The sequence below is a fragment of the Protopterus annectens genome, chromosome 10.part0, assembly GCF_019279795.1.
Source record: "Protopterus annectens isolate FY-2018-M chromosome 10.part0, PAN1.0, whole genome shotgun sequence".
Classification (NCBI taxonomy): domain Eukaryota; kingdom Metazoa; phylum Chordata; order Ceratodontiformes; family Protopteridae; genus Protopterus; species Protopterus annectens.
In genome coordinates this window covers 49,709,820-49,737,393 of record NC_056744.1, presented here as the reverse complement: position 1 = coordinate 49,737,393, position 27,574 = coordinate 49,709,820, and the positions used below count along the sequence as shown (strand labels likewise).

At 39.1% G+C, this 27,574-nt stretch overlaps 1 protein-coding gene across 5 annotated transcripts in view; it reads right to left on the bottom strand.

Moving 5' to 3' along the window:
• Positions 1-27,574, bottom strand: part of SEPTIN9 (septin 9) — a 2,307,078-nt gene that overhangs the window by 617,590 nt on the left and 1,661,914 nt on the right. The gene's annotated exons all lie outside the window — the stretch shown is intronic.

Sequence of the window (27,574 nt, the reverse complement as noted above, 5' to 3'; positions counted from 1 at the left end):
AGTTTCTGTTTTTGAGCCGTATTGCTCTTTCTTATTTTATTTATTCAGTTTATAGGTTCATAGGTTCATAGGTAGGTACTAGGCTATCTGCCGGAAGGCATTTATAAGCCTAGCCAGAATGTGTTGGCTTTCGCCGCCCCCTTAGATTAGTTCCCTGTGCCTCTGTCCAGCAGAGTCACTGAAGTGATCCCCGAGGTAAACTTTCTGTTTCCCATCCACTCGTCAAGATTTCTTTTGAAGAGTGTTAGCCATGAGTTCTGCCTGATGTAGATTGGGATCTTGTTCCAAGGCATGGGAAGTCTCTGGGACAGGAAAATATCCCTCCAGCACATCCTATTTATTGTTGTGGTGAGGTTTAGATCCCTAGAGCATGTGGCTTGCAGGGATAAGGTTTTCTGGAGCATGTCCATCAATTCTGGGTTGGACATGGCCTTGTATGTCAGGCAGAGATCACCTCTGAGTAGATGGTATGCAACCGAGTACAGCTGTAATTTCTTCAGTCGAGCTACATAGGGCATCTGTTTGAGGCCAGTGATCCTCTTGGTGAGGTACTTCTGTGGTCTTTCCAGCTGTTGCAGGTGTCTTGTAAGGTACATCCCAAATGGGGTGTTGTATTCTATGATGGGTCTGATGAGTGATGAGTAGAGGGGTACAATTACCTCTTTTGATCTGGATGCGAACCCTTTTGTGATTAGGTGGGCCACGTAGAAGGATTTTCTAACCACTTTGGCAATGTGATTATCAAAGCTGAGATTACTATCTACTTGGGTCCCCAGAACCCTTATTACGTCTTCCATATTTAGGGGACTACCACCTATGTGGTAGTTTGTGGGTACTTTGTTTTTTTCCAAAGGGTCGACTGTGCACCTTTTGGCATTTAGCTTGAGGCCATGATTTTGACACCAGGTATCCATCTCATTGAGACCCTTTTCGAGGATGTCTGTGTCAGCCGGAGAGTCAATTATAGCCCCTAGTTTGCAGTCGTCTGTGAACTTGGTCAGCCATAGTCATCCTGTGCTTGCCTGTACCTCTGAGAAGTATATGTCGAACAGGAGGGGTCCTAGGCCTAAACCCTGGGGAATTCCACTTGTAACCGATTTAGAGTTGGACCTAGCTCCTGCAACTCTCACCATGTGGGTTCTGTCCATGAGCCAGTTGGCAACCCATCTTGTGACATAGGGGTTTGTGTTCAGGCTGGTGAGCTTGTCTATAATGCCAGAATGGGGAATGGTGTCAAAGGCCTTTGCGAGGTCTAGGTAGGCTGTGTGTACTGTTGTTTTGTTTGTGTTCTCTATTATGCTAACATGTATTACTATTAGCATTCTATATTTGTTACTTTCATTTTAATTAAGTTTATTGAAAAGCATAAATAGTGAACCAAACACACAAGTAATTATTCAATTTGTTCATGTCAAACAATTCAACTACAAAGTGTTGTCCATACATAACAATTTGTAACACTAAACATGTACTTACTTGGAATTAATCCTCTAAATGGGATTCATACTCTTAATTCAGTTAAGAAACAAAAAAAGTAAAAAGGTTTAACAGATGTATCACAGCAGTACATATTACTACCTGCAAAAATGTCTTAAAATAAAACAAAACTGGTTTAAAGAAACAATTAGTAAAATTAGAAAGGCTACTGCCTTGGAGCGCAATGAACTAAACTATTATTTTTTATGGAATATGAGTTCTCTAACCATTCCATCAGACTACTTGTTTCAGGAGACATTGAAGTCAGGCTTTGTTCCTGAACCCTCTTTGGGAGACTGATTTGAATATTTCATTTATTAATAATGACAGAAAACCACAAGGAATAATAATCTGTTTAATGTGGCCACAAGTATAAATTCTAAAGGAAAAATGTTCCTTAAAGTTGGAATTTAGAAAAGATGAATTAAGTTGTCCTTAAAGGTTAGGCAAGCAGAAAATCTGAAAATTGTCATGAGAAGAACGGATGACTGGCAAAGGGACAAGGTCTTTTGGGCTTGGTCCTCTATGATGTTGGCTTGTCACAATAATAAATTGAAATATTGAAACATTACATAAAGTGCATTCAAGATTCAGAAAAAATTAGAGGACAGAACACAGATGATAGAGAGTGCACATTACACAAAATGTGCAATAACTTGAAGAAAAATAGAAAACACGCAAGGACTGATTAATAAGCCCATTGTTTCATAAATTATAGGCAGACGCATTCCAGTAAATGATATCTGAAGTCAAAGTAAAGGAATCAAAGTTGATAATAGGAGGGAAGAATGAAAAGTCCTTGTAAGTACACTTAACCTTCCTTAGACAAGAGCAGAGGATTATTAACTAGAATACTAGGAGATATAAAACTATTTTCTAAAGCAGTGGGAACTCGCTTACATTCAATGAAATGTAGCACATATTACTTAAGGAACTGCATCATGCAAAACTGGAAGGTTTACTACAACAGAGGTTAATGTTAGACTCTTGGGTTTAGTATTTGGAGGCGTTTATACCCCGGATTGTTCTGGTAAAGTACCTTTGAGAGCATTTCAACTGTTCCATGTGTCTGGTCAGGAACATGCCAAAGGAGGAATTATACTCAATGATGGGTCTGATAAGGCCCAAGTAAAGTGGCACTATGACTTCTTTGGACCTGGATAACATACCCTTACTTATAAGTTGAGCGACATAGAATGATTTTATTACTACCACGGCCACATGTTGATCAAAGGCAAAATTATTGTCTACGTATGTTCCCAGATCCCTGACTACCTGGTCAACTCTTAGGTGCGTCTTATTGATGGATTAATTATCCTGGGTGAAAGTTTTCCTAACAGCTGACAAATTTGTTATGTCACTGTGCTCACTGAAGGTGGCACCACTGACCACTAGTTCAGCACACTACTATATGTTCCCTTGAGGTTATGGACATAGTTGTAGAAGGTCTTGTGGTTGTCTTCGGTCTGTGAGACTATCTTGACCTCATAATTGATCTTATTGGACATAATTTGTCTTCTTAGTTTCCTGTTTAAATTAATTAGAGAGCTCTTATCATTATGGGACTTTTTCTTCCTGATTTTAGCGATGACATTTTTCATTTTGTTATATACCCCATTAAGGTTAGGATTCCACAGGTATGGTTTGTTTATAGAATTTGTTTTGGTCTTACATCGAGTAGGTACAGAAGGCTTTTTTTTAAACCATTACTTAAAAGGATATAGTTTGCTTTGAAAATAGTTCCAAACTATTAGAGGGCTTGCTGGGACTCACTGAGTTGATTTTTATTTTGAAGAAGACAGCTTTGTGGTACAATCTCACCAGTGTGGATGTGACACTGAGGGTAGTGCAGCACTCTCCCATTCTCAATGGGTACCAGGACCTGTACATTTGAACCCCTGGTGGGTGTACACACAATCTGGTGAAGGGAATTTGTGCTAAAAAATTCCAGGAATCATTGTTCCTGCAAGTTTGAAGCAGTGTATGTTTCCCAGTGTATACAGGGGATAGTTAAAGTAACTGATGACTAGGGTAGTTGGTTTAATGGTGAGTAACTCCAGAAGGTGTAGGTATGGGATATCTATTATTCCACTGAAAGATCTGATCAATGAATAGAATTTTGAACAGCATTTTATTGAACATGGCATTCGTCAAACTGTTCTGCTTGAGATCACATTATGGTAGGGATCAGGAAATTTGTCCTTTCCCCATTGTAGTGGAATCTCAAAGTTGGTATATATAATTAGCAGGGGGATGTGAGGGGCACAGCCCCCCACATGAGGGAGGTTCAACGAATGGCATTTCCAATGAAATGCCATTCAATGATCTGATCTTTTGATGATTTAATATAGACCCATAGGTATAATCTATGGGACTCTAGTGACACAGATTGATCTATAGCTTGCTAGGATATAGTATGGGATTTTGCCTATGGTAATTTGCACATGGATAAACTCCAGGGCATTGTTCTGTTTAACCAACTTGTTGCTAATTCAGGTGGAGACTCCCCCACCTTTTATCCCTGCCTGTGCAGGTGATGGTCTAAATGTGTGGAAGACACTGAAGATTTACACTACATGAGTACTTTCTGTGGATTTAAACCATGTCTCAGTAATGGCACAGATGTCTATGTTCTCCAGAGTGAGGGCAGCTTGTACAATGTGACGTTTCTTGTTTAGGCCCTTATTACTGAGCAGTACCACCTTTAGGTTTCTTTAGGTTTTATTTGCTATGTTGATAGGTTTATCAAATTAGCATTGCCTAAAAAGGTTCTAAGTGGTGGATATAGTTTTACCCAGTTTTCAGAAACCTAGGGGGGAAAGGTGCAGACCATCCATTGTAAAGCATTGTGGTTTGTTAATCATGTCCTCCCATGCAACAAATATTGGATAACTCTCTGAAAAGACACCAGAAACTATCCCAATTATTCAAGTCAGTCATCTTTTGTTCGTACTGTAGCATCATCCTTGTGGAAGGTAGAATGCTGCTCAATGTAAGGCACATAGCTGCCTGACAGACATATTCAAAGAGCTCAATAATGTCTCTCTTTATAGTGCCTTCATATTTCCCTGACAAGACCTTATGTACTTATATTAAATTCCCCTGTTTTTCTCTAATGCCATCTGAAATAAGCTGTACTTGTACTGTTTCCACTACCTCCTCCCCACACCTTTCTAGTAGGTTTCCTCTATATTTAGTCCAGTAACCTGATGTTTCTCTCCTTGGATAACCTCAAGAACTACATATAATACTCAAGGCATCACCTAGCCAGGTCCCACTATAGTGAAAACATTATTGCTTTTTAAGCCTGTGAGGTAGTGCCAGCTGTGCCAGGGGAGAGTAGGGCAGTGCATGTGTAACACATGCCAGCATAGTTAGCCAGAGTTTTGTAAAATATATATGTCATTTGAATATCAAACTGATTTGTAAAGATGCTTGTGTTAAAAATGTATTTGTAAAGCTGCTTATGTTAAAAATGTATCAACAGTGGGTCCTGCTGGACAGAAAAGAAATATACATGTATGTAAGACTGTATTGTTCTAACTGATGAACTGTATATATTTTAACAGAGGATACTGGATGGGAAGGGATTAAACTCAGCCCAGCTAACCTTATGAAAAATAGCCTGAAATTATATTACTTGGTTTAGGCCATAAAGATTTTATCTTACAAGTCTGAATGCAGCCAGAGATGCAATGTCTGTGAAAAGCATGGGCTGGGATCCTGCTCTATTGCCCTTAGTGGTAAACTAATTGCTACCCTGGGGTGCCAGAGAATGGCTTGTTAGTCTCTGCAGGAAGGATGGAACTGTTGGAATTGTTTTACAGTTTTCAGATGCTGTAATAAACATAAGCTAAAGTTCTATGTATGTAATGTGATACATCCATGCCAGATCCTGGCTCAGTTTCTGGAGAAGGGATAGTGTGGGGACCACACAGTCAGGTGACCAGATGTGATGTCATTCTGTAGCCAGCACTGAAATGATATTTGAATATTAGTGAGAGATGTGAGGGTGTACACTCTGATTTGGGACCTGAAAAGTCACTCATCCACTGTTTTGCCCTACTTTAGTAAGTAACTAGGGGACAGTAATTCTTCAGTCAGTTAGAAAAATATAGTGAGATTAGCTAAATGTTTTTTTCTGTATCTGTCTGAGTCTTTCCATCATTGTTGTTTTTTACATTTCCTGTGATGAAACTCTGGTGTTTATCGTAAACAGATATTCAGTATTATTATTTTTATTATATGTTATTAAAAATTTCTAAACGTTTCATTGTGGCTGGTCTTTTAGAAAATATTTAACCTTTGAGTGCTCTTGCATTTATTTAGTGGCACTGTGATTCCACATTCCTGAAAGTCTGCTTGGTTAAACACTACCATTTGTATAAGTAATAATTTTACTAAATGTAAAACCCTTGTAAGAGCCTTAAAGTAGCTGGTTTTGGGTGTTCTGGTGGCAGTAAATCTACCTTATAGTCTTGGTAGAGATGTTACAGTAGGTAAGCTGTGCCAGCCTTTCCCAGGTGTGTGTGTGTGTGTGTGTGTGTTTGTGTGTGTGTGTGTGTGTGTGTGTGTGTGTGTGTGCGTGTGTGTGTCTGTGTGTGTCTGCGTGTGTGTGTGTGTGTGGGGGGGGTAAAAGTCCAAATCTCAAAAGAGAGTGTGTGTGACAGCTACTTTGCACAGGGACACTGAGAGCACTGATTTCACAGAGAAGCTGATGGAGGACTTGGCTTGGAACACTCAGCTAAGGACTCCATTCTGTAGTCATCAGTGGCAAGCCTTATTTGGAGCCTGGAGAGAACGCCTAGCCACAGGACTGGAGTGAGCATTCCCTGTGTGCTCTTCAGTGAAATTGTACTTGGTGCAGTGAGCTGTATCTTAAAATACTGTGTGTGTCTATCTTTCTCACCATAAACATTCCCCACCAGTGTCAGTGGTGAGGATTGAGGCTCCTTGATCACTCACCCAGAGGAGAGATGTCACAGAGTGTGTCACCATATGGATATACCTCAGCATTCTTCTAGATGAGCTGGCCATATCACCCTAGATCCTTTTCTTGCTTTGTTACCATGAATATACTCTCCCAGTTTGATATGCCATTTCCAGGTTGCTATGACCCAAATTAAGTCCTTTACATTCTCCTGCTATGATACTCAGTGGTCATCTTTCTGACCACTGCATCAACTTTTCAAAGTCAGTCTTTGGAGTTCCCCGACCTTCTACCTCACATCTCTGTGTTTTCACTGAAGTGGAACATTCTGTACTATATTTACTCAGACACATCTGAAATGAACAAAGAAGAATAATTTTGCACACAAAACTATCCTTTGTAGTGCTATAAACAGACAAGACGTTTTTGCATCATCTCTGGTGTATCAGTGGAATCCTGCAGGTGTTTTTCTCAGGTTCCACATAAAGAATATCCATGATTTTGAATGTATCTCTTATCAGCATGAGAAGTAATTCACTGACTAAAATTTGCTTTCATGAACAACACTTATAAACTGTAATTTTGATATTCATCTCTCCAAGTAATCAAATTACATACTTGTAGAGGAAAGTGATCCACTGTATAATTTCTGTGCTTCAGTTTCAACATTTGAAAGAGAAACATGCATGTTCTTAAGACAGATGTGAACCAACCAGCTGCAGTCAAACTGCATAATGTATCTATATCATAACACTGCCAGTAAGCCTGCCTATTTTTTTCTGATCTATTTTAATCAATATGTCCATCCTAGAAATTTCAGTTTCACAGAAGATCTGTGCTGTATACTTTACTTTCTAAATACCTGAATTTTTCTCTCTAGGGTTGTGTTCTTTATACCCTTTAATGAATTAATTGTAAGATAACCCACTTAATTAAATTTAAAGTCACAGGTAGACCCAAAGCCTAGATAATCACAGAATTTATACATATGCACACATACCCACACACGCACATACACACACACACACACACACACACACACACACACACACACACACACACACACACACACACACACACACACACACACACACACACACACACACACACACACACACACACACACACACACACACTCACATGCACACAAAGAAAAAGACCCATGTGCATGCACGCGCGCGCACACACACACACACACACACACACACACACACACACACACACACACAACCACACACACACACACACACACACACACACACACACACACACACACACACACACACACACACACACACACACACACACACACACACACACACACACACACACACACACACACACATATCCACACATGAACACATGCAAAGAAACATGCATACATACATCAATGGGTAATTTGAAGGACTGCCAATTCATCTGTGGCATAGCTTTTGGATGGGGTAAGGAACCAGTGTATTCAACAAAAGCACACATGGATTATTTCCAGTCTTTACACAGACGGCACCACAGCCAAGAACCAAACTTGAGAATAAAGTGTCATGAGGTTGCAGTGTTAACTGTTGCACTGCTGTGCCAACTTCAATTCATCCAGTCTATATATATTGTCTGTTATCTTTGTTTCTAAACCATTTATCTACCCAGTGTCAAACTTATTTGATGGTCTTTCTTGCAAAACAGTCTTGCTCTCAGCTTAATTATTTTTTTTCCTTCACATGATGAACTCCATAAGACGTTCAGATCTTTAAAGCATGTTCTGTTTGGTTCTTACTGTGATTCTGCAGCCCAGCCAACTGGAATTTTGTAAATAATTCTGCCATTTGTGAATACTGCTATGATTTATACAGAACTGTATGTTATGTACTGAGCTTCAAGAATGTAACCAGAGTGTACCCTACTGCAAAAGAACAGAAATGTATATAAACTATATGCCTGTGCAAATGTATGTTTTAATATTAGAAGCTGGAAGATACAGAGTTAACGTGAAAAACTTCAAGAAAATAAGTTGGAATCAAAATGTTTTACAATTGTGTTATCTCTCAGTTCCAATGCAGTAAGCAGACACAATGTCTAGAGCTAGAAGTCTTTCTGTTGTCTTGAAAGTAATTTTAATTACTAGATTTAAAATGTAAAGTGTTTTATTGCTTCCTAGCAGCTGCACATCTGAGAGACATGTACTTCTCACACAAAGACGGTAAAATTCTGTTGGTATCTGTTGGCCTGGGAATTGAAAGCAGGTGACAAAGAGTGATGTCATCCAAGCTGACCAAGCAGTAAAGGGAAATTGTACTTTACTGTGTGTGTGTGTGTGTGTGTGTGTGTGTGTGTGTGTGTGTGTGTGCACTTGTTATCCTCCCATTGTGTACTTCCCTCACTGTTGCCAGTGGTGAGGATTGAGGCTCCTTGATTGCTAGGCCAGTGCAGGGGAGTCACACAATTCCACTGGGAGCATTTTACATTTAGTGCTGACAAAGGTGGTGGACAAGGAACTGGTAAACATGGAATGACTGAAAACATCCCACGTGAGACAGTCATATCTCTCAGCTGTCCAGATTTTTGCAGAATGCCCACATTTTTTGCCTCATATTATTGATTTGTTCCTTATAAAATCTGTGGTTTTCCAGCAACTCAATGGGATAATCTGAGGACTGAAGCCACTAAATAATGACATTCGAAGTTTCAGACTTTATGCCCTTCAGATCATGCATGTTAACACAAATCCTGTTATTTTAGCAGCTTTCTAAGTTTATAAGAGCAATATTTAAAATCTGTCTCTATTTTTGGCCATTTGATCCCCATTATGTCAAGCTTTGTACAGATTTCTTAAGCTATGAGGTTGAGAGGTATGGAGACAGTTATATTTTTTACAAGTTGAAATAAATTTAGATTTTGTTGGAAGTTGCATAAGTAACATTTTTTGCATGTGTACTTTACGAAGGAATCAGGAACGCTACATTTTGGCAGTATTTTTCAAATAGCTAGTGGATTTTATTAAATGCCATCTGCTGCAGTTTATGGGATCAAATACATTCTCAGAAAGCCATAAATAACATGGCTATAAAATGTGCACAGACTTATATAAAATGGACTATAAAACATTTCTTTATTAGCTATGAAATATGGAACAGTTTCTAGCGAAACAAAATCAAGTCCAGAGGATGATGAGGTAATAATATCACACATTTCCACAGAATGAAATGTCGCTGTTCTGGGCCACCCTCTAACACATAGCAATGGACATGTTTATATTGAAATGGTGTTTTACATCTCAAATCCTAGAAATGCACAGCAAGAGAGAGAGGGAGAGAGAGAGAGAGAGAGAGAAGAAACATGAAGTCATGAACCTCAAATGGGCAGTAAGCAGTATTATGCAAAACTGTGAATATAAAGCATATTTTCAATGATTCACTTCTGAGACTAGACTGGTACTAATGCCATTACTGGTATAATATACTTAGTGTGCTCATGTGTGAGTGAATGTGTTTATATGTATATGTATATGTATATATCTATGAATATGTATATGTCTATGAATAGGTATATGTCTATGTATTTGTATATGTGCATGTATATGTATGTATATATGGGCTGATCCACAAATTGGTCCATATTGATCAGTGTTCTACCCAAATAAACAAATATAAATAAACAATTACACACACACTTCTATATTGATACAGCAATGTCACCATAGATTCAAAATCAATATATTGAATTCCAAATCATCAAAGCTAACAGGATAAATCAAACCCATTGAAAAGCTTGATATGATGAAGAGACATTTGGCCAAAAATAGGGACAGATTTTAAATGTTTTGTAGTCCATTTTATATAAAGCCTTCAACATAACACACGTACTGAAAACAACTTTTTTTGCAAGGGGCAGGTCCCCCTTTCCACACCCCTACAACCCCAACATTTTAATTATATGCATTCCAGTATTGTAAAACAGTGGGAAAATGAATACATTCCCTTATCCCACTGTGTACAGAGCTAGAAGAAAGCACCCGCTTCGCTACAACATAGCAGAAAAGTGCAAGGGAAAATCCATAATGCCCATTATCTAGATGCCAGGTATTTAGATTTCTGCCCTTTAATTGCAACACTCGAACAAATACAGCTCTATTAGGCAAAGGTCTGACCAAATATGAAACAGACTAATTTTATATAGATATATATATATATATATATATATATATATATCAATAAAATGCATGCTGATATATTGCGTACACACACACACGCGCGCACACACACACACAGAATACTCACTTCAGTAACAGAGACATGTATTTCTAGTGTATGATACTGATTAATTGCATCAATAAATTGTTGTAAATGAAATGGTTATGCTAGATGTGTTTACTTAAATCAGGCAATCAGTGCTGATTGCTTCATGTGTGAATGATCACTTTATACAAATGCAGTGCAGTTTACGACATCAAAGAAATGATTTCAAGAAGGAAAGGAATTACAGTCTTTTGTTTTGCTAATGGTTACTTACTGAAAATGTATCTATTAGTAACACAGAAAATGTTAGAAAGTAGCATTACTTCAGAAATTAACACAGCATCTGACTAGATATTGATTACTTGGGTTTTTCCTCTGCCTGAGTTCTGTCATTGCAGATAAACTACAGTTATTTATTAATCAATGTCTTAAATCCTCTTTTTCCTCCTGTTTACATGCCCTTGGTGGAATTCTGTTTGAATTCCACAAGCTCACCAGGAATGTCACCTTAGACATCTAACTATATATTAAAAATACCTCCAGACATTATAATTGAGTTAAGCTTCTTGCACTTTCCTTTTGCCACAACTTACTCTATATAGCAATAATCAATGCATGACCCATTAATCTAATTATTTTATTCACATATGGAACCATTTAACCCTAATGGTGAACATTTCTCACATTACCTTTGTACTTTCTGTTTCCAAATGTGCATACATCACACTCTTTGCAATGTTCCTTTTGTTTCTGTTCATGCATCTTCAGGTATAAACTATGTAACATTTCATTTCTCTCTGAGTGCTTAATGTGCAATTGCATGTGCACTGTCTCAATGATTCTGGTAATGTAACATTACATGTTTCTCACCATATTTCCACATTCAGTATTAAGACTATAAGACTGCAGCTTGTGTGACTATTGTGTTAGCCTTTACAAGTTGTTTCTCCTTAACACACCACTGTTAGATCACAGACTTAGCGGATTTAATTAAGGAGATACAGGAAGTGATGCCCAAGCAGGGTGGATGTAGGGGGCTTGTCCCCATCTACATTTACACTTTATGCATTTTTGGAGTCAGTCATTCATGGAGGAGGCCTGACTTTTTTGTTGCCATTCTCTGAATATCTTCCCTTTGGCAATGTCCTAAAAGACAAGGCATTACATAATTCAATGCTACAAATGTGGTTTCATCTGTCCTAAACTGTTGCAAAATATTTGTTTTGTCTGCTAACTTACTTTCAGCTCCAGTCCCTGTGTCAGGGTATAATATTTACATACAAATATATGATGGTGCAGGGGTGCAGCGCTAGCACTGTTGCCTCACAGCAAGAGGTTCTCCGGTTTGATTCTTAGCTGGAGAGCCTTCTGTGCAGAATCTGCATGTCCTCCCTGCATTCGTGTGTGTTTCCTCTGGGTGCTCCAGTTTCCTCCCATGTTTCAAAGACATGCATCTGGAGCGTTTCTCCCTGGGCCTCTGCTGAAAATTGGCTTTGTTCCAAGTTGGACTTTCCCTGTAAACAAATGTTAAATAAATAACTAAAATAAAGTGTGTGTGTGTATATATATATGCGGATTTATTTTCCTTTGTTGAATAGCAGTAATGATGATGATGTACGTAATGGTATGTTATATTCATAACGTAGGCTAATTAGATGTCCATAAAATTAGCTGAATATTTCTGTTTTTTAAGGCCCATTGTTCGTATTTTCAGAGTCTGCAGATTGAGAGGCTATGCATCCTCTTCTGTAAAACAGAGCCATGTCTTTTACTATCTCATCCTTTCAAGGTTTGTGTGAAAATACTCACTGATACGGCTTTTGCACACAATTCTTTTCAAATCATGGCAATTATGTCTTGCAGTTTCTATACACCGTCACCTGAGCTGATCACTAAGAACTACCTGTGTATGAGAGGTCTTGTGAAGTACTTTTTCATTATCACAGGTTTTATGGACATCCTATCTACCTTTCCTCTCTTTTTCTAATTTTCAGTACATGTTCCTTAGTTATTTTTAATCATAGGTATATATATAAAAGGCTGTTATTTTTTTCATTCCTGGCAGAGTTTATTATACTTGCCTTAGACTTGAGACTAGACTTTCTCTTTTCCTCTATATTTAACTTATATTTTTCATTTGAAATTAACATATTTGAATCTCCAGCCTGCTGCAATGCCTGTACCCCTTGTGATGTACCCCACTGGACCAGTAATCAAGAAGCCTCAATCCTCACCACTGGCAACAGTGGGAGATGTTTACTGAGAGGAGAACAAGTACACATGCAGTATTTCCAGATGCAGCTCACTGCATCAAGAGCAATTTCCATTAAGAGCACACAGAGACCACAGTCAATCCGGAGCTGGTTTCTCCCTCTTCCTCCAGATCCCCAGTAAGACTTGCCACTGGTACAGCTATAGAGTTGCGATCTCAGCTAAATGACCAAGTCAAGACCTCCAGCACCCTCTCTGTCCAACCAGTGCTTTGTGTCCCTGCCCAAGTAGCTAACACACACACACACACACACACACACACACACACACACACACACACACACACACACACACACACACACACACTCTTTGAGGTTTGTTTTACACACACACACACACACACACACACACACACACACACACACACACACACACACACACACACACACACACACACTTGGGAAAGGCTGGCACAAGTTTACTAGCTATGCCCCTTTCTGCCCCAGACTATAAGGTAGTTTCCATTGCCACCAGTAACTCCTTATCAGCTAGTTTAAGGCACTTAACAAAGGGTTTCCAATCTTACTGTGTAATATTAATACTAATACATATGGTAGTTTGACCAAGAGGAAGGCTGTTAGGAGTGGCCCACACAGTGTCACCAAATAAATATGCAAGTACTCTCAAAACTTAAATGTCTCTATACAGATCAGCCACAATGGAAGGTTTAATTATATTTAATAATAAATAATAAAAGACCAAGACAATACTAAATATATATTCATAGTGACATCAGAGTTCAAAACCACAAGAAATATTTAAAATAACATTGCAGTACAGGCTCACACAAATAAAGAAAAACATCTAAACTAAGCTTTACTATATTCCTGACTATATCTAAGAGAATTATACTATTCCCTGGTAACTTGCTTAATGAGAGCAAGGCAGATGTTGTGGTGAATGGTTCTTGTCAGGTTCAAGACAGAATACAGAATGCTCTATCTAACTAAGAGACTTCCCAAATTAATATCTAAAATATTACTCCTGGGATAGTTTGCAGAATGCCACCATTTCTGGTCATCTGACTTCTGGTTCTCACACCAAAACTCCCATTGCTAGAAGCTGGCAGCATTTAGCATCTACCTGCAAAAATATACAGACAAAGGCTTATGTTCAAATCTTTGGCAGATGCTGGAAGTCAGAAAACAATTTAATTCCTTCATACTTCAAATGTAGTGATTAGTTCACTCCAAGAACAATATAGACAGCTTCCTAGTACAGACTTTGTATCTCTAGCTGTATTAGAAAACTTGAGAGATAGCCTCTTTATTGTGTAGCCTATAAAGTAATTTAATTTCCAATATTTTTCTAAAGTATTCCTTAATCTATCTGCTCATATTTCCAGGACATCCCCCAGTGAAGGACTGTAAACAACTTTTATATGGATTACTGTACATTTTCCTCTCTCCAGAGTGACATCTGGTGCCTTGTTTTCTCCATATTCATTTTCTATTTTTGTTGTTTAATTCTTTTCCCTTACAGAGATGTATGCAACTCCTGCTCTGATTTTATTCTCCATCTGATGTGACTTGTGCAGTATAAACCAAAGTAATCTGACTGATATCCTATTCATGTTTCTCTGTGCACCACTACATTTATGCAAAATACATCAAAGTTGCCAAACCAGAGAGCTTCTTGTACAAACTACAATGTCAATCTTCCATATTTTTTCACTGCAGTGTTTTTTTCTGTTTCATCAATTCTTTCAGTTTCTGCTGTTTGTTTTATTGATACACACATTATTCCTTCTTTCTGCCACCACTTTCATTGCATTTAAATTATGCACACAGACACACACTTATATATGTGTGTGTGTGTGTGTGTGTGTGTGTGTGTGTGTGTGTGTGTGTGTGTGTGTGTGTGTGTGTGTGTGTGTGTGTGTGTGTGTGTGTGTGTGTGTGTGTGTGTGTGTGTTTAGGGAAGAGGGAGTGAATTCCCCTAATGGGTCACTGTGCATACCCTATCAGCTGCCGGGTATATATACAAGCAGTACTTTCTCTCTGTGGAATGGTAGGTTTAATCATATTATGTCTTAGCCTGTCCATGTATATATTTTACTATTCCATGGGGAAATACAGGACCAATTCACATGTGGAGTACCAAATTTTGATATCCTCTCTATTACTATTCTGATCTCTTTTGCAAAATGAAAATCAAGACTTCCTGTTTAAGTGTGAATGTTGTTTTTTTATAGAAATTTCATATGTGTGTATCTATAGAAATTACCTTACAAAAAGTAGGCTCAGTTATTTAGCTAGTAAGGGGAGTGGAAAATAGATTTTTACACAATTTTAAATATCTATATTTTTCAATAGGAAGCAATACCAACAAAGAAAGTATACACATTACCAAAAAAAAAAAAAAAAAAAATGCCTTTCCATTGCTCACTTGTTAAAACATATGCAACAAATTGCTGTTCAGTTTTTGAAGAGATGTCAGGAGAGAAAAGTTCCAGTAAAATAACTACCTATTTAAAGTAAGAAAAAAAAAATAAATAACATTACAAAAAATATATAGTTCTGGGGACTAAGTAATGCTCTGCTTACCTTTTAAAATACTGGGCCTCACCCATGGTAATCAAATGTTCTTTCATAATTATGCATGGCATTACACAGTCCCTATTATTATACAGTGCTTAAATACTACAGATAGATTACTATTTTCTCTGAATGTACTGCATAACATTGCCTCAGAGCTGAGTTTTCAATTTCTTTGTAGTGCATGGAGTGTGAAATTTATGCTCTAAGATCTGGGAAAAGACAACTCAGCTAAGCAATCCTATAGTGCAAGACCTGATCTTAGCAAATATAAGCACACCCTGCTTCTTTTGTTAAGACTGGGTACTGTACTAGACAGTTAACTCTGCCAGTACTGGCAAGCAAACGATAGTAGCAGAATAAAAAAACATTTTTCTGTCTACGCTCTGTGCTTATAGTGTCCCTGACTTTCTGTAATATAACAGAATGTCCTACATTGCCTTTCTGACAGTGCTCGCTAAGTGCTTTATGTCTTGCAAAGCTGGAAATACAGTTAGTGCTTTTTTTGTAACTAGTAGTACATGGACCAGATAAGCCACATGCAGTGCAAAGAATTACGACTGAGTCTCCAATCGTAACCTGCTTTTTATGTGCTCTCGACTTGGATGCCAAAATTCGCTTCTTCAGCTTCACTCTAAAGGTGAATTTCTTGGCATGCATGTGCGGAGCACATAATAAGCTGGTTATAATTAGTGACCCGTTCATAATCCTCTTGTTATTATCAACAGCTGGCAGTCTACTAGCATGTTTTCTCAGAGTGTCTTGGAAAAAAAAAATAGTTTCACCTTATGGGACATTTATGCTTCCTTCTGAAGGGATGCAGTAGTTCTGTGCCAGATTAGAAGCTTCTAATAATTATAAGGCGCTTAATTCATGTCACTATGCAGTGCTGTGAAAAAAGTCTCACTTCAAAGGATGCTGTTGAATCTAACCTAACCATGGTGTTTGGTCCAGACAGAAATATATATGATTTAAACAAATGTCTGCATAAAGAAATGGTGGTGGCATTCCTTACAAAACAGGCAGAAGCCTTCAGTTAAAATCAACATTTACCTGGTATTCTGCGAAGGATGACTTTAAAAGGAAGAATGTTCTGAGATTACCATATAAGAAATCAGAAATATGAAAATGTACAGTGACATTTTAAGCAATGGAGAAGGGAAGTATCTGAAATGGGTAATGGTTTGGGTTAAAGGGGCAAGCTCTTGGAAAAACAAATAAAACACATGGTGTGGTGAAACAGCTTCTAGGTGTATAAAATTCTAGTAAAAATAACTAGAATTTTTAGAAGTGTTAAAAAGATGTTGCTATACTTGTATACTAATTTATGCATGGAGACCTCACCCTATATGCCAGGAATGCTTAATACAATGTGAAAAAAAGAATACAAATCTCAAAAAAATTAGCTGTGGCAGTCATGTAACCATGTAAGGTACAACAGTCTTGTGTGAAACGTATGTAAGTTAAAAACAAAAAAGTGACCACGCCTACTAAGAGCATCCCAGCTGGCTGTTTATTCTGATTGCAAATGCTCTCCTCACATTATATCTAACAGTTCGACATTCATCCCTGGTTTGGCACCTATGTCTCTGATGCAAACAGGTAACATAAATGGTTCATCTCCCAGGCCCATGTTTACACTTATCAAGGGTATCAGAGCTAGTCAGAGATTTGGGATACATGGCTAAGCTTAAAAAGGTCCTTGTGGTCATTAGCCTAGTAAACACCTATGAACCTATGCTTGCTTCCTGCCACAGTGTCACTATCCCAGAACAGTCTAGTTGTCCTGACAAATCTGTCAATTTCTTTAACATGTTTCATAATACATAAATGAGGAGCAAGAAGGAAAAAGAATAATGCTAATTTCTTCAAGTTTTTTTTTATTAACCTACTTAGTGCAAAGTTTCTTTTCACAGAGTACTCAGAGATATTTTTTGTTCAAGTGACTTGCTAAAAGTTACCGAGCAGGTGACTAGAGACCGATGGAATCAAACCCAGCACTGTAAGTTAGTCTGTTAACAGCTCATTTCTTAATTCCCTGTGCTAATTAGTTAAGACGTTAGGTGATAACATTTCTTACTTTTCTCCTAACTCCACCCAAAGACATCTAGAAATAAGTAAATGGGATATATATATTCTATTTTGGGCATCTTTATGTAACTATCTACAGACCACTGAATGTCGTGAATTGTCTCTTAAATCAAACAGCTACTTGAACTCTGTAGCAGCAGTGCATTCAATGTGACAATGCTATTAAAGGGTTCCTTTATCCTCTGGGATCAGTAATTAATCATGTATTTATATTTGGCCCATGTGCAGAATAGCATGTTTCTTGGGAAAGTACACTTTGTTCCTTTGAAACAGTCACAGTTTTTGAAAGCCCTTCACAACTGTTTTTTTGCTACAGCATGCCCTTAGAGACCCACTTCTGAAATCTATTTCCATGAAATACATCCAGTTTATTGCCCTTCCTTTAGGGAAGTATTAGTAATTGTGAGGTCAAGAAACAGATAATTACGGCTTTGGTTGCTAATGGTACCCAGATTACTTAAATCTGTACAGGAAACCGGGTATCTTTCAATCATTTAATTTATATCTCTGCTCAGGAAAAACAATTACCATATGAAGTAACAATAGGATGTCTAGTAATATAATTAATGGAAGATAGAAACAGTTTTAGGATATGGGCCATGGCACTTGTTACTCAGCATGTGTGTTGTAATATGAATAGAGTTAACGCCCATTTTTTGTCTGTCAGGATGAACAGGATCACATAAGAAATGAGCAGAACATATTTACAGATAACAATGATATGCTAAAAAACAAATATACATATTTACAGATGCAATTTAATATCTCTGTAATCTGTGCAACTGTTTTTACTGTCCTTTTTGTTGTGTGATAGAGCTGAATATCTGTTACTGTTACCCTCTGAATATTGAATCTTCTCTCTTCACTTTCTTTTTCCTGGAACTAGTGTAGTCCAGATAAAGATTTACTTCTGAGCGCTGCCAAAAAGTCTCCTCTTCAATTTTTCCCTTACATCTGCTAGTCCTCTCCTCTCCTGCACGTTTACTAGCTTATTAGTCTAGCACTTTACCAAACTTCTTATAGCAATTATTGTAGCACACAAAAGTGCTACCAGCACTAAACATTCTACAAGGAAACAGCTCCAGTACTTATTATAAACGCCCAGCCCTCCAGGCATGTCTAAAGGTCAATTCCCTGTGCTTTCTCCTATTAACCTGGTTAGCTTGGGCATCCTGAGGCAATATAGCAATTACCTCATGTACACTGACAACCCTCTCCTCTTACCTCCCAACACTCAGACTTGCGGGAGATGCACTTATATATCCAAACAGCAAGCCACCCACTCTCCAGCCAAGACTGGAATAGCTGGGTAAGAGCAAAAGGTCAACACTTCACATGGAATGGGTCTACTTTGAAACATCTAAAACCCATAATATCTAATTTTGTAACATTGAGACCAGAACACCTAAAACCTAAAACATCTAAAACCCGTAACATCAAATTTCATAACATCTAACACTACAAATCACAAGAAAATAACATCTCCTCCACATATAATGACACTAAATTACCAAACACACTTTTTACTATGTTTCTGCAACCCCCATAAATTAAACAAACCAACTCCAAGATCGCACTACAGTGGGAAAAAGTTAATTTCCTAACCCCACTGTATCAAGCTCCCCTGCAGAAATGTAATAAAAAGTGTGTTTGGTAGTTTGGTGTCATTATATGTCGTTATATGTGGAGGGGATGTTATTTTCATGTGATTTGTACTGTTAGATGTTATGAAATTCAATGTTATGGGTTTTAGATGCTCTGGTCTCATTGTTATGAAATTAGATGTTATGGGTTTTAGATGTTTTGAAGGGGACCCCATGGAACACGTAGCCCTCCAGAACACACACTAGCACTGCCTTCACATAAAAACACAAACCACACACCCACCTTTGTGGAGGCTCTCAATACAAATCTACCCAAACAGCAAAGACCACCAAGGCAGAAACACACTCTACCACCACAACACAACACTAATCATGAGACACATAACTCTGCTAAACAGTGTGCCACTCAACCACAGCCCCTAAGGCAAAACAGCATGCCCAACACACTAGTCATAGGTGACTCAATAGTGATGCACACTGATGTCCCACTCACTAGGTTGAATAAGGAGAAAGTAACAATCAACTGCCTGTCAGGTGCCAGGATCCACCACATAACGCATGCACTCAGGTCCCTCAACAACAGGTACAAATATGACTCTGTCACTGTACATGTGGGTGTGAATGACCTGAGATGTACCTCCCTGGACTACATGAAAAGAAACATTGAGGAGCTCTCGGATTATGTAGCCCAGGCGGGTATGACCCTAGACCTGACCAGCCTCCTACCATCACCCAGAATGATACCACAGTACAAGCATAAAATGACTGATTTCAACAATTGGCTAAGTTTCTGGTATCATTCTAAAGGGATCCAGTATCTGTCTGCCTGGGATGACATGATTGACAGACCTCGATGCTTTGCCAAAGATGGCCTGTATCTGTCACCCCTGGGCTTCTGGATACTGGCCAAGGCACTTGCCACCCCTATAGTGCATTTTTTAAGCAGTGTTCCAAAGACCAAATTACCAATGTAACAGCTACAAACAAATGCAATCTGAGGGTCATGCTGCTCAACTCTGGAAGTCTAAATCTCAAAATGCACTCTCTTGAAGCACTCTTTAAAATGGAGAACATCGACATTTATGCTGTAACAGAGACCTAATTCAAGGCAGCAGAAAGTACCCCTGCACTAACAGGCTATAACTGATTCCACACCTTTCAGCCCCAGAACTTGGACCGAAGCTCCAAAGGCGGTGGTGTTTCCATATTCATAAGGGATGCGCACACCTCCTGGCTGGTAGCCCAACATAACATATCAGAGATACTTCAGGTGCAGCTAATATTGGGTAAGACAGCAATTCAGGTTGTAACCTGCTATAGGTCCTCAACTATAACTCAAGGCTCACACTCCATTTTCCTAAGCACCCTGGAGAATATTAGAGTCCAACCTAACACTCTTATACTGGGTGACTTCAACTACCCCTCCATTAACTTGGAAAACTACTCATGCACCAGTTCACTTGCCCAATGTTTCCTGGAGTTCAATAATTCCAATGCCATGTACCAGCTCATTCTTACCCCCACTACAGACAGCAACATCCTTGACCTAGTCATTACGAACATGAGCGACCATTGCTCTATACCAATAGTCAACTCCTCTTTGGTTAGATCCGACCACAAACTAATCACATTGGAAATCCACCCCCCCCCAAAGGTAACCACCATGAAAAACTTCTCCAAAGCTGACTTTATGCTCCTAAAAACAGAGGTGGCTAAGTTAACAACACCCATGCAATTGGAGAACAGCTGCATCACCACTGAATCATACACTAATGCCATGTACAAACATGTACACAAATGCATGGATCTTGCCATACCCAAAAGAACCAAGATGCTCTCCTCCAAAAAAAAGGAAGCCAATCTGGTGGCCCCCTGCCATAAACAAACTCTACAACAGAAGTAGGAAACTGATGCAAAATAAGGTGAAGTCCCTCGACTGGAAAAACTCCCTTATCAGCCTCAACAAAAAGTTGAGATCCATCATCAAATCCTCTAAAGCTAGCTATGAAAACAGAATTGCAGCAGATAGTAAAGACAACTACAAGGCCTTCTACAGTTATGTAAAGAATCTCCACGGCAATACCCAGATTTTCTCGGAGCTGCTGCACAATGGCACCTCCTATACCGAATCAACAGATATTGCCAATACACTGGCCAGCAGATTCAGTGCTAACCTTACCCCCCCCCCCCACAAAAGGACCAATCACAATACCAGTAGATTGCCATCACCCAGTACTACTGCTGCACAGGTTAAAACAGCACTGTCCATGGCAAGAATACAGCTTCTACGGAACCTGACAATATCCCTGGCTGTGTTCTACATGAACTACAGAGTGAACTGGCACCTCACCTGTGTGCCATGTTCAATCACAGCCTCACCTCAGGCTTTGTCCCTACCGAATGACTCCCTGTTACAGTCATCCCTCTCCACAAAGGAGGAGTGACTACAGACCCTGGCAACTGTTGCCCCATTAGCCTGACAAGTCTGATATGCAAAGCTATGGAACGCATCACAATGGACCCAATAAACAAAGAAATAGGGAATCTCCAAACTCTGGATCCCACACAGTTTGGTTTTGTGAAAGGTAGATCATGCCTGCTCAACCTGGTCAACTTATTTGAGTCAGTCACCAGAGCTGGGGATGAAGGCAAGGTGGTTCATACAGTCTACCTTGATCTGGCCAAGGATGTTGACACCATTCCCCCCTCAGGAATCATAGAAAGACTTACTAAGCTAGGCATCAACCCCTATATCACTAGGTGGGTTGCAAACTGGCTCACAGACAGAACCCACTGTGTGAAAGTAGCTGACTCCAAGTCAGACTGCTGACCAGTCACAAGTGGAGTCCCACAGGGTTCTGTCCTGGGTCCACTCCTGTTTGGTATCTACTTCTCTGAAGTCCAGGCCAACATGCATGGACTCTGGCTGATAAATTTCACAGATGATTGCAAGTTGGGAGCCATAATTAACTCCCCAAGTGATGTTGACATCCTTCAGAAAGGCCTCACTGAGACCAATAACTGGTGCCAGAACCATCGCCTTATGCTCAATTCCAAAAAATGTGTTGTCATCCCCTTTGGGAAAAACCCGATTCCCATGAATTACCACATCAATGGTAGTCCACTGAACACAGAAGGCATCATAAGATATCTGGGGACACAGGTTGACAGCAACCTCTCTTTTGAGCACTACATTGCCACTGTGGTCAGAAAGTTCTTCTATGTGGCACATCTCATTACTAAGGGTTTTGCATCCAGGAAGTAAGAGGTCATTGTCTCCCTCTACTCTTCCCTCATTAGGCCAATCATTGAGTACAATGCCCCATTTGGCATGTACCTCACTAGGCACCTGCAACAACTGGAGGCTGCAAAAGTGCCACACAAAGAGTATCCTAGGCCTTAAACACTTGTCCTATATGGACAGACTCCAAAAACTCCAACTATTCTCTGTCTCATATCACTTACTTAGAGGTGATCTCTGCTTGACTTACAAAGCCATGTCTTACCCAGCTCTGTTAGAAATGCTACATGCTCCAGAGACCTCAACCTCATTACCACAATCAACAGAACAACCTGGAGGGACAGGTTCATAACCCAGAGACTGCCCATGCTATGGAATAGACCTCCCATACATGTCAAGTGGAGCACCCCACTGGCCCTCTTCAAGAGAAATCTTGATGAGTGGATGGGAAATAGAAAATTCACCCCGGGGTACACTCCAGTGGCTCTACTTGACAGAGGCACTGGGAGCTAAGGTCAGGTGGCACGATGCGAGGGTCATCTATGGGCTAGGCTTGTAAAGGCTCCAGGGCCATTAGCCTAGAACACACCTATGAACCTATGAATAATATACTGTTGCTCATGCTAAGTCTCATTTCATTGTGAGACTGTGTTGTTTTATTTAGTAAATGGCTAGTATTGGTTGTGTTAAAAAATTACAATAAAAGTTTTAAATTGAATCCAAATATCTGTAATCACTATAGAGGTAAAGGAGAAGAAAATAGTATGTGCACGGACAGATCTGAACAGTGTTTATAGCAACTGGAGTTAGACGGGGGCAATGGTTGCTGGGTGGGAATGTTTGGAGGGGAGGCCATGGGGGGGTTCCCTTATCTATTACCCTGCCTAGGGGCCCATTCAACTATGATATCATTCTGACTACAGTTACTACAATTACAGCTACTCTTTTTCTACTGTTACTGCTGCTGCTACCACTGGTTCTGTTATTACTATTACTTTTTCTACTACTGTTACTAATAGTGCTGCTGCTTCTAATAAAATCACTGGTTCTGCTGTTATTATTCCTTATACTTATGCTGGTATTATTCCTTATACTACATGTGATGTCTCCTCTCTGGGCCAGTAATCAAGGAGCCTGAATCCTCACCACTGACACTAGAGAAGGACATTCACTCGGAATAAAATAGATACACACAGTATTTCCAGATGCAGCTCTCTACATCAACCACAATTACCTTTAAGAGCCCACAGGGAACACACTCAGTCTGGGGTCTGGGTTTCTCTCTGTTTCTCTCCAGGTTCCCAATAAGACTCCCCCTGGCACAGATGTAGAGATAAGTTCTCAGCCGAGTGTCCAGGCCAAGTCCTCCAGCACCCTCTCTGTGAAACCAGTGCTTCGTGTCCTTGCTCCAAGCAGCTGACACACACACTCCTTGAGATTTGATTTTCACACACACACACACACACACACACACACACACACACACACACACACACACACACACACACACACACACACACACACACACACCTGGGAAAGGCTGGCACAGATTTACTAGCTATGCCCCTTCTGCCCTGACTATAAGGTAGTACACTGCCACCAGACACTCTAAAGCCAGCTACTCAATGGCTCTTGCAAGGGAAACCAATTATACTGAGTGAAACTAATATTAATACAAATGGTAGTTTGATCGACACCAAGGCTTTCAGGAGCAGCCAGAGGTGTCACCAAATATATACATACTCTCAGAGATTAAAATATCTCTAAAACACCAGCCACAATGAAAACCTTAAATATATTTAATAATAAATAAGAAAAGAACAGGAAAAAAAACTAAATATCTATTTGCAATAAATGCCAGACTTTCAATCACAGGAAATATTAAAATAACACAGATGAATAGATTCACACAGATAAAAAAGCAGTACTTAACTGATCTCACTACAGTTTCCTGGCTGACCTAAAGAATAACTATTCCCTGATCATTTACTTGAGCAAGGCAAGATGATTTAGGTGAGAGGTCCTTCTCTGTCAGGTTCCAAAAACAGAGTGCCCTGAGACTTCAGTCTCACCTAGTATTAAAATTAAATTTTTAATGATGGATTACAGAATGACATCACATACATCTGGTCATCTGACTTTTGGTTCCCATGCTACCCCCCCCCCCCCTTGTCTAGAAGCTGTTAGGATTTGGCACATGTTAATAATACATACACAGATAGCCTTGCTAAGATCTGCTGCAGCTCCCTGAAGTCATGAAACAATTTTAAACCTCCACCCTTCCAGAACTATTCAAACCTCCACCCTTCCAGAGTAGGAATTAGTCCACCCCAAAGATATTGCAGAAATCTTCCTAGTACAGATTTTTGTCTCTGGCTACATTGAGAACTCTAAGATACAATCTTTATGGCCTAAGACAGGTAATTTAATTTCAAGCTATTTTTAAAGTTAGATGGATTGAGATTAACCTCTTCTCTTCCAGTATCTTCTGTTAAAATATATACATTTAAACAGTTACAATAATACATGTATATTTCTTTCTCTGTCCAGCAGGGCACACATTTTTCAACACAAGAATCTGTACAAATCTTTGATATACAAATGACACAAAATTCCAGCTAGCTGTGCTAGTATATGTTACACATCCACTGGACTACATATCGTGGCATAGCTGGCAATACCTCACATCGCCACACTACCATTACCAATACTGTTGCTGCTACCACTGGTTCTGCTATTACTATTACTTTTTCTTTGTTAGTAATACTGTTACTTCTTCCAATAATACTACTGGTTTTGCTATTAATGTTATTCCTTATACTACTGTTACTAATTCTGCTGCTGCTACCACTGGTTCTGGTATTACTGTTACATCTTCTACCACTAGTGGTAATATTGCTGTTGTTGCTATTATTATTACTTCTAGTACTGTCACTAACACTACTACTGCTACCATTGGTTCTGCTATTACTATTATTTTTTTACTATTATTACTAATACTACTGTTGCTTCTAATAATGCCACTGGTTCTGCTATTACTATTGTTCCTTATACTACTGTTACTAATACTGCTGCAGCTACCACTGGTTCTACTACTACTATTACTTTTTCTACTACTGTTGGTAATACTGCTGCTGCTACCATTGATTCTGCTATTACTATTATTCCTTCCTTCCACTACTGTTACTAATACTGCCACTGTTTCTAACACAGCTCTTGTATTTCTTCTGCTACTACGTCTAATGCTACTACTAGTGCTGCTGCTGCTGCAGCTACTTTTGTAACTGTGTTATGACTGCTTCTATTACAGCTACTACTGCTTCTACAGACCAGCCAGTAATTAGAATTAAATTATCTTCTGAAGCACAGATATTCATCATCTTATACTCAACATGTTACAAATGCCCCTTCCCCTCAAAAATAATATTAATTGCTTTAAATATGACACTTTGCATCTTTTCTCCCTGGGCCACTATTGGAAAAGGGCACTTCTGCCCAGCTGGAATTTCCTGGTAAATGAATGTCAGTAAATAAAATAAATAAATAATGTGACTACCCAGTACAGGAAGAACAAATTCATTGCTGGAAAGCACACCCAGTGGCTGACCAAACAGCAGGCAAAATGGACTGATGAAAGCAGGAGGCTGTATCTGCTCAACCTTTATCTTCCAGCCATGCACATGTCAATACCAAAAAGGGATGCAAGAATAACAAGAAATTCAACCACAAAAATAAAAATAAATAAATAAACAAACAAATAAGTAGCATTAGCATTAAGATCACATTAGGCAATTCATTACTTGAAAGTGTAAAATCTATCTAGACTTTGTAGTGCAGTGAAGGTTATGTTGCAAAATGCATACTTGTATCCTGGGATTCCTATTTATTTCTATTTGTTTTCCAGGGTAAAGCACTGATCTCTGCAGACCTTTTACAGACTCAGCCTGGGACAAGGGACAAGTGTCAACAGGTTAAGAGTTCAAATGCACACAGTTAGACAATGGAGACTGAGGGAGTCAAACCTTGGACCACAGGAAACAGCTTAGGAAGAGACTCTCTGATATTATTCATCAGTCTATCTTCATTTCAGCAGGAAGATGCTGTACTAGAACATTTCCCTGCCCTCTTTGGCACCAAAATACTGTATCTGATACAGAGGAAACAGCTGAGTTTTAGGGACCTTGAGACTGAGGAAGGGCATCAGGAACAGCTGATGGTCAGCTTTTGGGGGAGGTAAAGAACACAAAAAGCTAGAAAAAGAAAAAGTAAAAAGAAAAAAAGAAAGATACTCTGTGGCTCTCCATTTTAGCAGGTAAATATATCACCTAGATTAAAGCTATACAGCTATCCATGTTGTCAGTATGGTCTTTGTCAATATGCTCTTATCACAAACAGGCTCTGATGCAGAATATTGGCTAATGCAGCTTGTCTTGATAATGCTTACTACATGCTTTGTATCTGAGCTACATCACATAATATATCTAGTGGTCTCTGGGAGTGACAACAGGCGCATGGAGTTGGATGTCCAGAAGTACAAAAAAGGAGACTTAGTACCAAAAGACAGAGGCAGAAAAGAAGTAAAGATGTACAAGCAAGATCTTATCAGAAGAGTGTGAGACTGTAGGCTAAGTGATACGATGTCCTTCACCCATCTGAGAACATCACACAATAGTCATACAATCTGTCTCATGTGGAGCTGTTTACAAAGAAGCTACATAATCTGGTTTATAGCCAGGTACTTATCTTGGAGGTAGATGCATCAAACCACATACTATATAGAATGGAGGAGGGGCTATACACAGCTAGGTTTCTTCAAATGATGAAGAACATATGGAAGAAAACCTTAGCAGTAGTCTTTAGCTGAGAAAACGACAGGCTGCAACTGTAGCGAAGGATGTCTGAGAATAGTGTACACGCTACAGAAGCTTCAACACTGCTTAAACAGCATTTTATCTGTCTCTGGCCTAGCACTCAAGTGTGGGGTCATTTACTGCACTGTTATAACTTGTTGATACTTGTGAACCTCTGCTATCTTTAAAAAAAAAAAAAACCAAAAAAACTTGCTTTTTTCCCACTTTTCTGAGATTTAAAAAAGTTCAGTTACAGGCTTGCTGTTCTGAACTGTTTGTAAGTTTCTTGGAGGCCATTTTTTGCTTGGGCTAAAGGGAAGTCTATCTGTTCATCAGTGGCAGTGA